The 15191-nt window shown below is 43.0% G+C and overlaps 1 protein-coding gene across 9 annotated transcripts in view; it reads left to right on the forward strand.

The window, feature by feature from the left end:
* Positions 1–2068: 2068 nt before the first annotated feature.
* Positions 2069–15191, forward strand: part of LOC137372424 (amyloid beta precursor protein binding family B member 2-like) — a 451769-nt gene continuing 438646 nt past the window's right edge. For 6 of the 9 annotated variants that reach the window (XM_068036322.1, XM_068036315.1, XM_068036330.1 and 3 more), the window contains exon 1: positions 2069–2177. The gene's annotated coding sequence lies outside the window, so the exon portion shown is untranslated. Of the gene's footprint in view, positions 2178–2270; positions 2389–3407; positions 3427–15191 lie in introns of those variants that run through there. The other 3 variants (XM_068036323.1, XM_068036324.1, XM_068036325.1) reach the window with 3 other exon arrangements.

Raw genomic sequence — 15191 nt, forward strand, 5'->3', positions numbered from 1 at the left:
TAATTGGTCTTAGCAGGATATCATTGAGGCAGGAAGTCCTACCTAATAGAACTGCCGGCCAATCAGTGGGCTGGCAGCTCTTAGTCCCAGCAGCGCCATCGGGAGTGTTGGCCACTGCTGGGACTGCAATTCAGCTTCCACCCAGAAAAAGGTAGGTTTCTGAGGCCTTGCTGGGGGTGATCGGTCAGACCCTGGCGAGGCAAGGGTTTTGATCCGGGGGGCAGGGGATGTGTTGGGCATTGGGAGTGGTTGGGGCATCAGGGTCGGCCCTCAGGGTGGCTTTTCTCAGTCCTGGGCCATCCATCTGCCAACAGTAAAATCCTCATGGCAGTGGGTGGATGCCCTTAAGTGGCCATTAATTGGTAGGCTTGGGGTGGGCAGGCCTTTTCCCACTGCCACACTGCGTAAAATGGCAGTGGAGGCAGGAACGGATTGAGAAGGACCCCCGAGCCTCCCACTCCATTTTAGGCCCCCCACCCCTCCCCCTCTTTTGGGGGGTGGGGGGCGTAAAATTCCAGCCATTATTCACAAACATGGAATCTACTTCCACGTGTATATCAATGAAGCATAGCTCTATGTGCCCACCATTGATTTCAAGCCTGTTGAAGTGATGGTTAACATCAGGTTCTGGAATGATGTCTAAATCCTACAAATCAGAAAAAACGATGCTCTCCCTTTGTCAATTGAGATATTTTACTTCTGATGAACAATTGACTACTGAATACTTTGTCAAATTAGTCATAAATTAATGCAGAAAATGCTAGTGACTGGTATCAATAAAAAATAGCAAAATTGACAAATAGAAAACTCTTTATCAGATACAATATATCATGTGGCGAGGTGTGGCATCACCAGAATTTGGAGCAACCGCAGTGGAGGAACAGTCCATGGCAAAAATATTCTGAGAGGCAGCAGTGTGGAAATATATTCCCAACCCCAGTACTTGCATCTGGCCACCTGAAACGTTAACTCTGCTTCTCTCCCCACAGATGCTGCTAGATCTGCTGAGTATTTCCAGCATCTCTTGTTTTTATTTCAGATTTCCAGCATCCGCAGTATTTTGCTTTTATATCTAATCTTAGATATTTTGTAGTGATTTTAAGGATGTAGTCTCAGCAGGATTCAAATGTTATAAACTACTCATTTCTGAATTTATATTTTAATCCCTCCACTAGATTACACCCAGGTGCTCATTTTCTTCTTATAATTTGTTTCAACATGATCTTCCCGGTACATGTACATTAGAATTTATATTCTCCTGCTTGTGGTTAATCAATAATAGAAGCATAGCATTTTACAGCGCAGATCAGGTCATTCAGCCCAAGTGCTCTCTAAAGGAAGGTTCCGATGAAGGGTCACTGACCCGAAACGTTAACTCTGCTTCTCTTTCCACAGATGCTGCCAGACCTGCTGAGTGGTTCCAGCATTTCTTGTTTTTATCTCTCTAAAGGAACGTTCTATTTAGTCCCATCCCCTGTCTTTTACCTATACTGTTTTAGTTTCTTATGGAAATTTTTACTCACTTCTCTAAAAGTGATAATGCATTCTGTTCCCCCAGTTTCTGGTAGGGCGTTGCATATCCTAACAATCCTCTGGGTAATGAAAAAACTCCCTTAACTTCTCCATCTTGAATACTTTCAAGCAAACATCAACTTCAATTTTGTAATCCTGATACAAATATTTTCGTGCTTACTATGGAATTTTTTTCCATAGAATAAGGACGAGACAATGGTCAAAAAAGAAAAATTCTATAAATTGCTCTGTTAAAAAGCAAACATAGCGTTGCATTTTTAAATGAACGCTTGTATTTGGAAGAAAGCCACCCACCACACTCAATGCTGTCCCACTGCTACACAACAAAGCTCTCCACGTGTCTGTGGCAGCCCAGCCCCGCACAACCCTTTCGCCGTTATTCCCTGCGGAATTCTTTCCCACCGTTTACGCAATCGCAGGGAAAGGATCACTTCCGCCGGATTGCGCATTGGTTTGGAGGAAGGGGGGAGGGTTTGGAGGCGGGGAATTTCTTCCGGGATTGCAGTGATTTTTGGAAGCTGGAATTGGGACGCAGAGCACGCCAGGCGCGTGGAATGTGAAGAATTCTGTGCTGGCAGCGGTGGAACGTTCGGCGCCTTCGGATTCGGAGCGGGCTCCTGCGCGCGGATGGTGCAGGCGGCCGGGTGAGTGGCGCTGGTTTGCTGCTGGTGTCCGGGCAGTGCCCGGCGGGCTCACCGGGAAATGCGGGTCCTCTGACAACACCAGGGGGCAACGGGGAAAGAGATTGCGGCAGAAAGCGAGAGGCGGACGGAGACTGAGTGACTGCGGTTTCTTGTCGACTGGTTTAGAGGTGACAGAATGGACCGGGAGAGAGGAAATAGGAATGGGAATAGTGTGAGTGGAAAATAATAGCAACGACGTTAATCTCTTTTTAAAAAAAGAGACACCGAAGATGCAAATAGCGGTAAACGCAGCAAGTTCGCTGAGGAAATTTGTTTATAAAAGGGCCAGAATATAGCGATTGGTTAAAACGTTCCCATCTTAGTATTGCAGTGTAAAGGTGTTGAATAACACATAGCGGTACTGCGCCACTTACTGCATTGATCGCAAACATTCAGATACAAAAATATCAGGAGATAGATACTCAACAGCGAGATTCTGTAAACGGGAGGTAAAGCTGACTCGATTGTAGTGAAACTGCGGAGAAAGAGTGCGCACCATCTAGCGAACCGATGTGTGTACCAGTGGGAAACGGAGAGCTAACAGCTGGACGGAAAGCACTGGAAGAGTTGACGATGCCGGGGTTCGTTAATATTGAGAATCCCAATGCATCCATTCTCACGCTTTCCTCAAAAACCAGCGAGTGCGCATCGGATTTGGCGTCTGCAGCCTTGCAGAGGTCGATGTATATTAATAAGATGGGGCCATTTTTTAATTAAAGTTAAAGATCAGCAGAAAGATTGTAAGCTCTGTTTACAGAGGGCGGGGTAGTCTGTTAATTCATGTACAGATGACCAAGTACAAAGGGTCGGAGCTGTTACTTCGGCTCACTTTTGTTTTGGGCAGATTGTGAATGGCTTTTCATAGCACGTAGTTGTGAATGACTGGAACAGGTTCAATATAAAATCAGTTTAATCCGTATTTACAGAAATGCCCAGAAACCACTGGGCTGAATGTTTACATTTTGCCCGTGTCTAGTGGCCGATGCAGGAGGATAGAGACACCAGAGCTTGTGTTGCTCTCGGTTCTGTCTCGTTGTCTGTACTCGCAATCCGCTCCGTGCTCCATCTGCTGCAACCTGATGATTTGTGCTGCACCTTTCTGGTGGATCTCACTGCGGGATTATTGGTTTTATTTTACCATCTCAATAACGGATCATCTGCCTTTGGGTCTGTATCTCCTTAATTGACATTTCCCTCTTAAAAAAAGAAGGTACGAATCGGCGCTGTTCGATTTTAAGTCTGTCTGGTGTTGTGCGTTTGTGTTTGTAGCTGTGGGGAGGACATGGTCTGGTGTATTTTCTTGCAACCAATTAAGTTTATCCTTCATTTCTCCACCGTTGCAAAGCCTTTCTTATCAAAGCCGGGCAATAACAGCATGTAATGCCTTTATAGTTTTATTGCTCGGGTAGATCAGTGATTCACTTGAAATATCGTTGTTGTTTATTATGGGGACATGCCTGAGTGTGTTTGTTACGTCGTTTCATTCCTCGCCAGCACGCCTTTTTAATGTTGGTTATTTCAGCATGCTCTGGGTTGATTTTTGTTTTAGGGCAGCGTTGATCGGTACTGCAATAGTTTGAATTTGCTTTTTTGTGTGGGCCAGTACTCTAAGAAGAATGCAGTAAATGTTTGAGTTCGTCTCAAAGTCGTTTAACAGGAAATCTGAACAGATTTCATTTTATTCCACAATACTGAGTCTGTTGAAGTCCAGTTTATACAGCATTCTGGCTGTGTTTTGTGCTTTCGGACTCCAGATGTCATTGGTCTGTATGGAATTACATCCGGGCTTGAAATGATTCTTAAAGTCTAAATTTTTCTGTGAGGATTGTATTTTTGAGATAGATTTTGATACTGGCAGGACCGCACCCCCCCCCCCACCCCCGTTCCCCTTTTTTTTTGCATTATCTAACCAATGAGATTATCTTGCTTGATGTTTGTCTCCTGCGTGGTGCCAAGGAAATTCTAGAACTCAGTGGCTAACTTGTTAAAACTGGCAGCAGATATATTCCAATATTTAAGACACATTTGTGTCAGTCAAAAATCAAAGTATTTTTATTTAGTGTATCTTGTGAAATAGATGTGTTGTTGTTCGATTAAATCATGTAACCAAATCTTCAACATAATTTAGTAAAATATTGCTTGAATGTCCCTTTCTTGCAGGCTTTGAAATAACAAGTTAAAGAACACACTCATTACCAGCATTTTTTGGTACCTCTTTAGCAGTGTAAAATGAACTAATTTGTTTATACATTACTTTCTTGTACAGTTGGTGGGAAGTTAGATTTTAACACACCCAACAGATTTTATTTGTAAATCTTTTGCGTTTATAAATGAACAGTATGGTATTTATTTACCAGGCATATTCACCATTCCATGAGGCAGCTCTAAAGTGTAACATACCTTTGTTTAAAAAAGTATATTTATAAATATAAATGTAACTTAGAATCCTATAGCGATTTAGCGATTTCCTTTAAGTAATTTTGATAACATTTCAAAATTGTCTATTGTGTTTATTTGTAAAAATACAACAGGTTTTGGCTGCAGGGTGTAAAATGAAATTACAGTAATTGCATGGAAATTGGCAATATAAAAAAGGGATATTATGTGTCCATGCCAGTAAAAAATAACAATGTGGCTTGCTTTGAAAGCGTAAGTATACCATATGGCTGAATACTGAGCACATATCTTTTAACCAGATCACAAGCCCTTTCCATCTGTTTCTTTTTCTTGAGTCATTCAGAAAATTATTATGGTTATATAAAACAGGTGTAGATTGGGAAGTTATCTTTAAGTTTAAAAGGTTAACTCAAAAGCCAAATTATTAAAGTATTAAACATGTTCCTGTAAAGGTGAAGGGAAGGACCAATAAGTCCAGGGAACCCTGGATGTCAAGGGATATAGAGGATTGGATAAGGGAAAAAAAAGGAGGCTTATGGCAGATTCAGAGCACTGAAAACAGGAGGCCCTAGAGGAGTATAGAAAGTGTAGGGGGGTACTTTAAAAAAAAATGTAGTTAGAGCGAAGAGGGGACATGAAAAAACGCTGGTGGGCAAGATAATGGAAAATCCCAAGGTGTTTTATAAGTATATTAAGGGCAAGAGGGTAACCAGAGAAAGAGTAGAGCCCATTAGGGACCAAAGTGGCAATCTGTGTGTGGAGCCGGAGGACGTAGGTGAGGTTACAAATGATTACTTTTGTTCCGATGAAGGGTCACTGACCCGAAACGTTAACTCTGCTTCTCTTTCCACAGATGCTGCCAGACCTGCTGAGTGGTTCCAGCATTTCTTGTTTTTATTACTTTTCATCTGTGTTCGCTATGGCGAAGGATGATGTAGGTGTAGAGATCAGGGAGGGGGGTTGTGATATATTTGAACAAATTAGCATTGAAAAGGAGGAGGTTTTAGCGGGCTCAAAAGTGGATAAGTCCCCAGGCCCCGATGAGATGTATCGCAGGCTGCTATTTGAGGCAAGGGAGGAGATAGCAGGGGCTCTGACACAAATTTTCAAATCCTCTCTGGCCACAGGAGAGGTGCCAGAGGACTGGAGGACAGTGAATGTGGTACCATTATTCAAGAAGGGTAGTGGGGATAAACCAGGTAATTACTGGCCAGTGAGTCTAACATCAGTGGTTGGGAAACTATTGGAAAAAATTCTGAGGGACAGGATTAATCTCCACTTGGAGAGGCAGGGATTAATCGAGGATAGTCAGCATGGCTTTGTCAGGGGGAGATCATGTCTAACAAATTTGATTGGATTTTTCAAGGCGGTGTGTAGGTGTGTAGATGAGGGTAAAGCAGTTGATGTAGTCTACATGGACTTCAGTAAGGCTTTTGATAAGGTCCCGCATGAGAGATTGGTCAAGATGGTAAGAGCCCATGGGATCCAGGGCAATTTGGCAGAGTGGATCAAAAATTGTCTTAGTGGCAGGAGGCAGAGGGTGATGGTCGAGGGTTGTTTTTGCAGTTGGAAGCCTGTGACCAGTGGTGTACCACAGGGATCGATGCTGGGACCCTTGCTGTTTGTAGTGTACATTAATGATTTAGACGTGAATATAGGAGGTATGATCAGTAAGTTCGCAGATGACACGAAAATTGGTGGAGTCGTAAATAGTGAGGAGGAAAGTCTTAGATTACAGGATGATATAGATGGGCTAGTAAGGTGGGCAGAGCAGTGGCAAATGGAATTTAATCCCGAGAATTGTGAGGTGATGCATTTTGGGAGGACTAACAAGGCAAGGGAATATACAATTGATGGTAGGAGCCTAGGAAGTACAGAAGGTCAGAGGGACCTGGGTGTACTTGTCCATAGATCACTGAAGGCAGCAGCACAGGTAGATAAGATGGTTAGGAAGGCATATGGGGTACTTGCCTTTATTAGCCGAGGCATAGAATATAAGAGCAGGGAGGTTATGATGGAGCTGTATAAAATGCTAGTTAGGCCACAGCTGGAGTACTGTGTACAGTTCTGGTCTCCACACTATCGGAAGGATGTGATTGCACTGGAGAGGGTGCAGAGGAGATTCACCAGGATGTTGCCTGGGCTGGAGCATTTCAGCTATGAAGAGAGACTGGATAGGTTAGGGTTGTTTTCCTTAGAGCAGAGAAAGCTGAGGGGGGACCTGATTGAGGTATACGAAATTATGAGGGGCATAAATAGGTTAGATAGGAAGAAACTTTTTTCTTTAGCGGAGGGGTCAATAACCAGGGGGCATAGATTTAAGGTAAGGGGCAGGAGGTTTAGAGGGGATTTGAGGAAAAATCTTTCACCCAGAGGATGGTTGGAATCTGGAATACACCGCCTGAAGGGGTGGGCGAGGCAGGAACCCTCACAACATTTAAGAAGTATTTAGACGAGCACTTGAAATGCCAGAGCATAAAAGGCTACAGGCCAAGTGCTGGAAAATGGGATTAGAATAGATAGGCTTGATGGCCAGTGTGGACACGATGGGTCGAAGGGCCTGTTTCTGTACTGTATAACTCTATGATTCGTATCTATGATAATAGCCTGAATTGAACTACTGCTGTTCTTTTTTTCCTCCCCCAAATAAATTATAGGTTTGTATTGTTTGCAACTTCAGGCAAAACTGATAAACCCTGTAGTTTGTTAAGGAAATGGGTATAATGGGGGTGGGGAAGCTGCAGTTGTGAAAGAAGTTCTTGAATTTCTTTCAGATTTTTTTGTTGACTAGCAGGTTTTCACCTGAATGTGCTGCTTCATTTGGGAGGCTTGGGATCATGTACATCTAACTGCTGTGGATGTTATTCAGTAATCCCCAGCATGGTCTGTTTGGCTGCTGATTTAGCTCAACCAGCTGAATCTGAGTGTCTTCAGATCTGTGACTCAGATATATGTTCTTCTGTTTGGATGCTATTTGTATTTTTAATGCTTTTGTAAAGAGATATTAATGATGAGAATCCTAAATTATAATCCAACCATGTAAAAGTGAAATGCTGATGTATTAGACCATCCAACATATGACCAAACATTGGTTAGTTACTGTAAATTTCTGCTCTGGGCTCGGGTATTCAAGATTATTACAGAATCCCTAAGATTATGAATGCAGCTTACAATGCAATATTGAGTATGTATTGAGTTTCTTCCGATTGATTTAATTTGGAGCCTGGATAAGCAGCTTATTCAAAAATGCAGTGGCTTCGTGCACAACAAAACAAATATTAATAAAGCACCTTTAACATCATAAAACGCCCCAAGATGTCATAAAGATAAATTCGACATAGCCGCATAAGGCAATATTAGGGCAGATGACTAAAAACTTGGCCAAAGAAGTAGGTTTTAAGGAGCATTGTACAGGAAGGAAGAGAAGCAGAGAGTCTGAGAGGTTTAGGGAGGGGATTCTAGAGCTTGAGGCTTATGCAGCTGAAGGCATGGCCACCAATGGTGGAGCAATTAAAATCAAAGATGCTCAAGAGGCCAGAATTAGATGAGAGCAGGTATCTTGGAGGGTTGTGGGGCTGGATGAGATTACAGAGATAGGGAGGGGTGAGGCAATGGAGGGATTTGAAAACAAGGATGAGAGGCATTGAATATAAGAGCAGGGAGGTTATGATGGAGCTGTATGAAAGGCTAGTTAGGCCACAGCTGGAGTAGTGATGCCCAGAACTGTACACAGACTATAGGAAGGATGTGATTGCCCTGGAGAGGGTGCAGAGGAGATTCACCAGGATGCTGCCTGGGCTGGAGCATTTCAGCTATGAAGAGAGACTGAAAAGGCTCAGGTTGTTTCCCTCAGAACAGAGAAGGCTGAGGGGGGACTTGATTGAGGTATACACAATTATGAGGGGCATTGATAGGTTAAATAGGAAGAAACTTTTTCCCTTAGCGGAGGGGTCAATAACCAGGGGGCATAGATTTAAGGTAAGGGGCAGGAGGTTTAGAGGGGATTTGAGGGAAAAGAATTTCACCCAGGCGGTGGTTGGAATCTGGATAGCACTGCCTGAAGAGGTGGTAGAGGTAGGAACCCTCACAACATTTAAGAAGTATTTAGATGAGCACTTGAAACGCCTTAGTATACAAGGCTACAGGCCAAGTGCTGGAAAATGGGATTAGAATAGTTAGGTGCTTGATGGCCGGCACGGACACGATGGGCTGAAGGGCCTGTTTCTGTGCTGTATAACTCTAACTTTAAATTCAAGACGTTGCGTGACCAGGAGCCTGTGTAGGTCAGAGAGCACAGGGTGAAAGGGCAATGGGATATTGTGCGAGTAAGGATGAGGGCAGCAGAGATTTGGATGTCCTCAAGTTTACAGAAGGCTAGAATTTGGGGGCCAACCAGATGTGCTTTGGAATAGTCAAGTCTAGCAATAACAAAGGCATGAATGAGAGTTTCAGCAGCAGACGAGCTAAGGCAGGGCAAAGTTGGGCAATGTTACTGAGGTGGAAGTAGGTGGTCTTAGTGGTGATATATGGGGCTCAACTCGGGGTGTAATATGACACCAAGGTTGCAAACAGTCTGTTTTAGTCTCAGACTTTTGTCGGGGGAAGGATGGAGTCGGTAGCAATGGAACAGAGTTTGGAGCGAGGACCGAAGACAGCGGCTTCAGTCTTCCCATTAATGGAAGTTTCTGCTCATCTGGTACTGGATGTCGGATAAGCAGTCTGATAATTTAGCAACAGTGGAGGATTTGAGGGAGGTGGTGATGAGGTAGAGCTGACATTGGCTCTGGTCAAACAATGTCTTGATTTTAAAATTCTCAACTTTGTTTTCACATCCCTCCCTGGCCACGCCCCTCCCTATCTGTAATCTTCTCCAGCCCCTCAACTCCGAAATAGCTGCGCTTCTCTAATTCTCACCTCTTGTGCCACACTGATTTTATTCGCTCCACCATTGGTGGCTGAGCCTTCAGTTGCCTTGGCCCCAAGCTCTGGAATACCCTCCCTACAGCTCTCCACCTCTCCATCCTCCTTTAAGACACTCCTTAAAACCTCATTGACCAAGCTTTTGATCATCTGACCTAATATCTCCTTATGTGGCTCAGTGTCATATTTTGTTTTATAATGTTTCTGTAAAGCGTCTTGGGACTTTATATTATGTTAAAGGCACTACATAAAAGTAAGTGTGGCTGTTTATTTTGACCTGTTTTCATTTTGTTGCATAAACAGCCAAATACAGAAAAATATGGGGAGAAAGAAATATTCTAGGAGTTCTACTGTCAGTGTTCTATGCTTGATCCTCCTCTTGGATTGTTGTGGCAATTTAATATTTTTATCTTTTGAATCCTTCAGGTGTGTCTTTGATTCATGTGGTCTTCGCCTTCCACCACACCCATAAAGTGAATACATGTCCTGAAAAGGATATTGCACATTCTTAGTCATGGGCAAATTGCAGACATTATTCTGGAGGCATGTCTTGCAATTTTAGATGAGAATGGTTTTTCAGTATATTGAAGTATAGAAAAAGGGTAATGAAATCTGAGAATGCTGTTGGTAAAGATCTGTGCTTTGTTATGGCAGGATGACCGCTTTTGTCTGTAGCCTTTGGTGGTGGTGATTGAAAGCTGTGAGGACAGAAAGTGCCTTAAGGTTTTGCCTTTGCATGCTTTAAATTACACTGGCATGCAGGGTTTCAGGCAAAAGTGTTAACTATTGTAAGTTCACAGAGATGGTTCCAGTATTTATGGCTGTGAAATGCAATTAATGTGAAAGCTTCAATGTTTGAGCATCTCTCGACCAAATGCTGATAGCTGAGAATACACAATATTGTTTATAGATTCTCTGCCTTCTTTGTTGATTAAATACATTATTTAATCTCCTTGCCAAATGAAGTTTCTTATTCTTTTCTTTCATGTATGTGACTATATGCAAAAAAAATTTTGGAATAATTGAGGATTACCTCAGGACTTGACCATTCCAATGCACTCCTGGCGAGCCTCCCATCTTCCACACTCCGTAAATTCTCCTGCCTGTGTTCTCACTCACACCACCTTCATCTATAACCCCTATGCTCACAGATTTACATTGGCTCCCTGTTAAGTAGCGCTTCGATTTTCAAATTCTTATCCTTGTTTTTCACATCCCACTGTGGCTTTGCCCCTCCCTATTGCTGTAATCTCATCGAGCCCTACAAGTATCTGAGGTGCTTTGCGAATTCTGGCCTCTTTGGTGGCCGTGCCTTCTGCTGCCAAGGCCCTAATCCTGGAATTCCCTTACTGAAGCTCTCTGCTTCTCGACCTGTCTTTCCTCCTTTAAGACGCTTCTTAAAATCCGAACATTTGGTCATCTTCTGTAACATCTCTTATGTAGCTCAGTGTCAAATTTTGTTTGATAACGCCCTGTGAAGTGCCTTGGGACATTTTATTATGTTAAAGATATAATAGACATAATAGACATAAAGACTTGTATATAAATACAAGTTGTTGTTGATTATTGAGCATATACGCTTCATTATCCAGCTGCAGTTTGACTATGATTCAATCTCCATTTTCTCAGTGGTAGGAAAATGAATTATTGATATAACAAGGTGGTAAATGATTGTCTCCGTGTATGCTATCTCTAGGCTTTGCCTAAAATAAGCCTCTGTTCCTGCCGCTATTTCAACTCATCTGCTGCAAACCTAATCCCAGCCGTTGTCATCTCCCATGCTTTCCTGGAAGGCCTCCCATTCTTCACCCTCTGTTAACCAGTTTATCCAAAACAATGCTGCAGGTATCCTATCCCACATTAAGTCCTGCTCACCCATTACCCGTGTCCTCACTGTTTTGCATTGGCTTCCATTCATCCAATGCCTCAAACTTTAAAATTCTCATCCTTGGGTTTACATTCCTTTGTGGTCTCACGCTCCCTATATAGCAACATGGATACAAAATTGGCTGAGTGACAGAAAACAGAGAATAGTGGGTTATGGATGTTTTTCGGACTGGAGGAAGCTTTGTAATGGAGTTCCCCAAGGGTCGGTGTTGGGACCCTTGCTGTTCCTAATGTATATTAATGACGTAGACCTTGGTGTACAGGGCACAATTTCGAACTTTGAGGATGATACAAAACTTGGAATTATTGTGAACGGTGAGGAAGATGCTGTAGAACTTCAAAAGGAATTTACATAAGTTGGTGGAATGGGTGGACAAGTGGCAGATGAAATATAATGCAGAGAAGTGTGAAGTGATTCATTTTGGTAGGAGGAACACGGAGAGACGATATAAAATAAAGGGTGCAATTCTAAAGGGAGTGCAGGAGCAGAGGGACTTGGGTGTATATATGCATAAATCATTGAAGGTGGCAGGACAGGTTGAGAGAGCAGTTAATAAAGCATACAGCATCCTAAAGCTTCATTAATAAGGGCATACTGTACAAAAGCAGGGAAGTTATGTTGAACTTGTTTAGAGCACTGGTTCAGCTTCAGCTGGAGTATTGTGTCTAGTTCTAGGCGCCACACTTTAGGAAAGATGTGATGGCATTGGAGAGAGTGTGGAAAAGACTCATGAGAATGGTTCCTGGGATGAGGAACTTCAGTTACAGATTGGAGAAGTTGGGATTGTTTTCTTTGGAGAAGAGAAGGTTGAGAGGAGATTTGATAGTTATTCAAAATAATGAGGAGTCTGGACTGGGTAGATAGGGAATCACTGCTTCCATTGTGGAGGGATCGAGAACAAGAGGGCGCAGATTGAAGGTAATGGGGAAAAAAAAGCAATGGTGACATCAGGAAAAACCTTTTCATGCAGCGAGTGGTTGGGATCTGGAATGCACTGCCTCAGAGTATAGTGGAGGCAGGTTCAGTTGAGGCATTCAAGAGGGAATTGGATTGTTGTCTGAAAAGAAAGAATGTGCAGTACTGCTGGGAGAAGGCAGGGGAGTGACACTAGGTAAATTGCTCTTTTGGAGAGCTGGCACAGATGCGCCAGGCCGAATGACCACCTCCTGTGCTGTAGCAATTCTGTGATTTATGTGAAGAGTCCAGAATTGAAGGAGTGTAGAGATTTCATAAGGTTATAGAGCTGGAGGATGTTAGAGATACAGCGGGGCAGGGCCATAGAGAGATTTAAAAACAAGGATGAGAATTTTAAAATCAGGGTGTTGCTGGACTGGAAGCCAGTGTAGGTCAGTGAGCACAGTGGTGATGCGTGAACGGGCCTTAGTGCAAGTTAGGATATGGGCAGCAGAGTTTTGGATGATCGCAAGTTTAGGGAGATTTCAAGGTGGGAGGCTAGCCAGGAGAGCATTGGAATAGTCGAATCTCGAAGTAACAAAGGCGTGGACAAGGGTTTCAGCAGCAGATGTGATGTGCCAGGTGATGTTATGGAGGTGCAAATGGACAAACTTGGTGATTGCGAAGATATGGGGTCGGAAGCTTAGCTCAAGGTCAAGTAGGACATCAAGGTTGCGTGGTTTGTTTCGGGTTCACACAATGGTTGGGAGAGGGATGGTGTCTGTGGCTAGGGAACAGATTGTATGGTGGGGCCTGAAGGCAATGACTTGGGGCTTCCCAATATTTAATTGGAGGAATTCTTTGCTTTTCCAATACTGGATGTTGGACAAGCAGTGTGACCAATCGGAAGCAGTGCAGAGATGGAGAGGTCGTGGTAAGGTAGAGTTGGCAGTCGTCAGCATAGATGTGGAACCTGGTTGTGTTTTTGAAAGATGTACCCAATGCCATGCTATCAGCAATGGTGTTATAAGAGTTGCATAAAAACATGGAAATAGATTTGTTTGGTCTGATTTACTATTTGATGGGAGAGTGAGGGTGGCACACAGTGAGATCAATTAAAGTGGAAAACCCAGTTGAACTACTGATTCACCATGAAGTAAGGATGATATAATGGGGAATGAATTTAATGGCAGAACACGAATTGTAATTGCTCATTATTCTCTCATCTTTCTTCACCACTATCGTGGTATCATTAACTGCAAAATAATTGGAACTGCCCCTAAAGATTTGTGTTGATGAAATGTATTGTGCTTTCTGACATTAGCCATAGCTGCGCTGAATACCTTGTATTTTGGATTGATCCTACAGAAGAAATTACAATTTGAAAAGTGATCTCTATTGCTGTGATATTTACATTACTTAATTCAAATGTTTCATGATTCAATTTTTTTTGCTCAAAATAGCTGAATTATTGGGATTTGATACTGTTACGATCAGGTAAGAAAGGGGTCTTGGGTTCCCTCTGAGTTCAAACTCTCTGTGGCTAGTTCAAAAAAAGATCTTGGACCAGCCAGTTAGTCATGTGACCAGCTGGTTTAACCAGTCCTGGCTTTTGTGGATTGTGGACCTTAGCAGTCTCTGGAATGCTCTTCCTTACACCTTCAATGTCTGGTGATCAAAATCCATTGTGGGTTAATTGGACCAGGGAATAACCCTTTATCTCCACAAGCAATGTCTGTTAGTATGCTAATGTCCTTCCACCCAAGTGTCCGGTGATTTTTTTTTTTAACAAGTCCTTTCTTCACTCCAGCAATAGTTTAAAATCAATGTTCATATGACAAAATTAATATGCCTCATTCTTGGCAGGTGGGGGCCTGCATGACAATACTGTAATTACTTTGAGAAGGTTGCTCTGACCTCAGTGGTGGGTAAATTGTTAGTTTATCCTGTCCCTCAGAATAGATTCTGTCACTTAGAAAGGCACGGATTAATCAGGGATAGTCAGCAAGGATTTGTTAAGGGAAGGTCATGTCTTACTAACTTAATTGAGTTTTTTGAGGAAGTAACAAGGAGGATTGAGGAGGGTAGTGCAGTGGATGTGGTTTACCTGGATTTTAGTAAGGCATTTGACAAGGTCCCACATGGCAGACTGGTCAGTAAAATGAAAGCCCATGGGATACAGGGGAAGGTGGCAGGTTGGATCCAGAATTTGCTCAGTGAAGGGAAACAAAGGGTAGTAGTTGATGGATGTTTTTGTGAATGGAAAGCTGTTTCCACTGGTGTTCCACAGGGCTCAGTGTTGGGTCCCTTGCTGTTTGTATTAATGATCTGGGACTTAGGTGTGGGAGGCATGATTGGGAAATTTGCTGATGACACAAAAATTGGCCGGGTAGTTAATAGTGAGGAAGAGAGTCGTGGACTCCAAAATTATATCAATAGTTAGGTTGAGTGGGCGGAAAATTGGCAAATGGGATTCAATCCTGAGAAGTGTGAGGTGATGCATTTGGGCAGGGAATATACAATAAACGGGAGGATATTGAGAAGGGTAGAAGAAGTGAGAGACCTTGGAGTACATGTTCACAGGTCCCTGAAGGTGGCAGGACAGGTAGATAGAGTGGTGAAGAAGACATATGGATTGCTTTCCTTTATTGGCTGAGGTATGGAGTACAAAAGCAGGGATGTGATGCTAGAGCTTTATAGAGCACTGGTTAGGCCACAGCTGGAGTATTGCGAACAGTTCTGGTTAACACATTACTGAAAGGACATAATTGCTCTTTAGAAAGTGCAGAGGAGATTTACAAGAATGTTGCCAGGGCTTGAGGGTTGCAGTTATGAGGAAAGATTGGATAGGTTGGGGTTGTTTTCCCTGCAATTGA

The sequence above is a fragment of the Heterodontus francisci genome, chromosome 1, assembly GCF_036365525.1.
Source record: "Heterodontus francisci isolate sHetFra1 chromosome 1, sHetFra1.hap1, whole genome shotgun sequence".
Lineage (NCBI taxonomy): Eukaryota > Metazoa > Chordata > Chondrichthyes > Heterodontiformes > Heterodontidae > Heterodontus > Heterodontus francisci.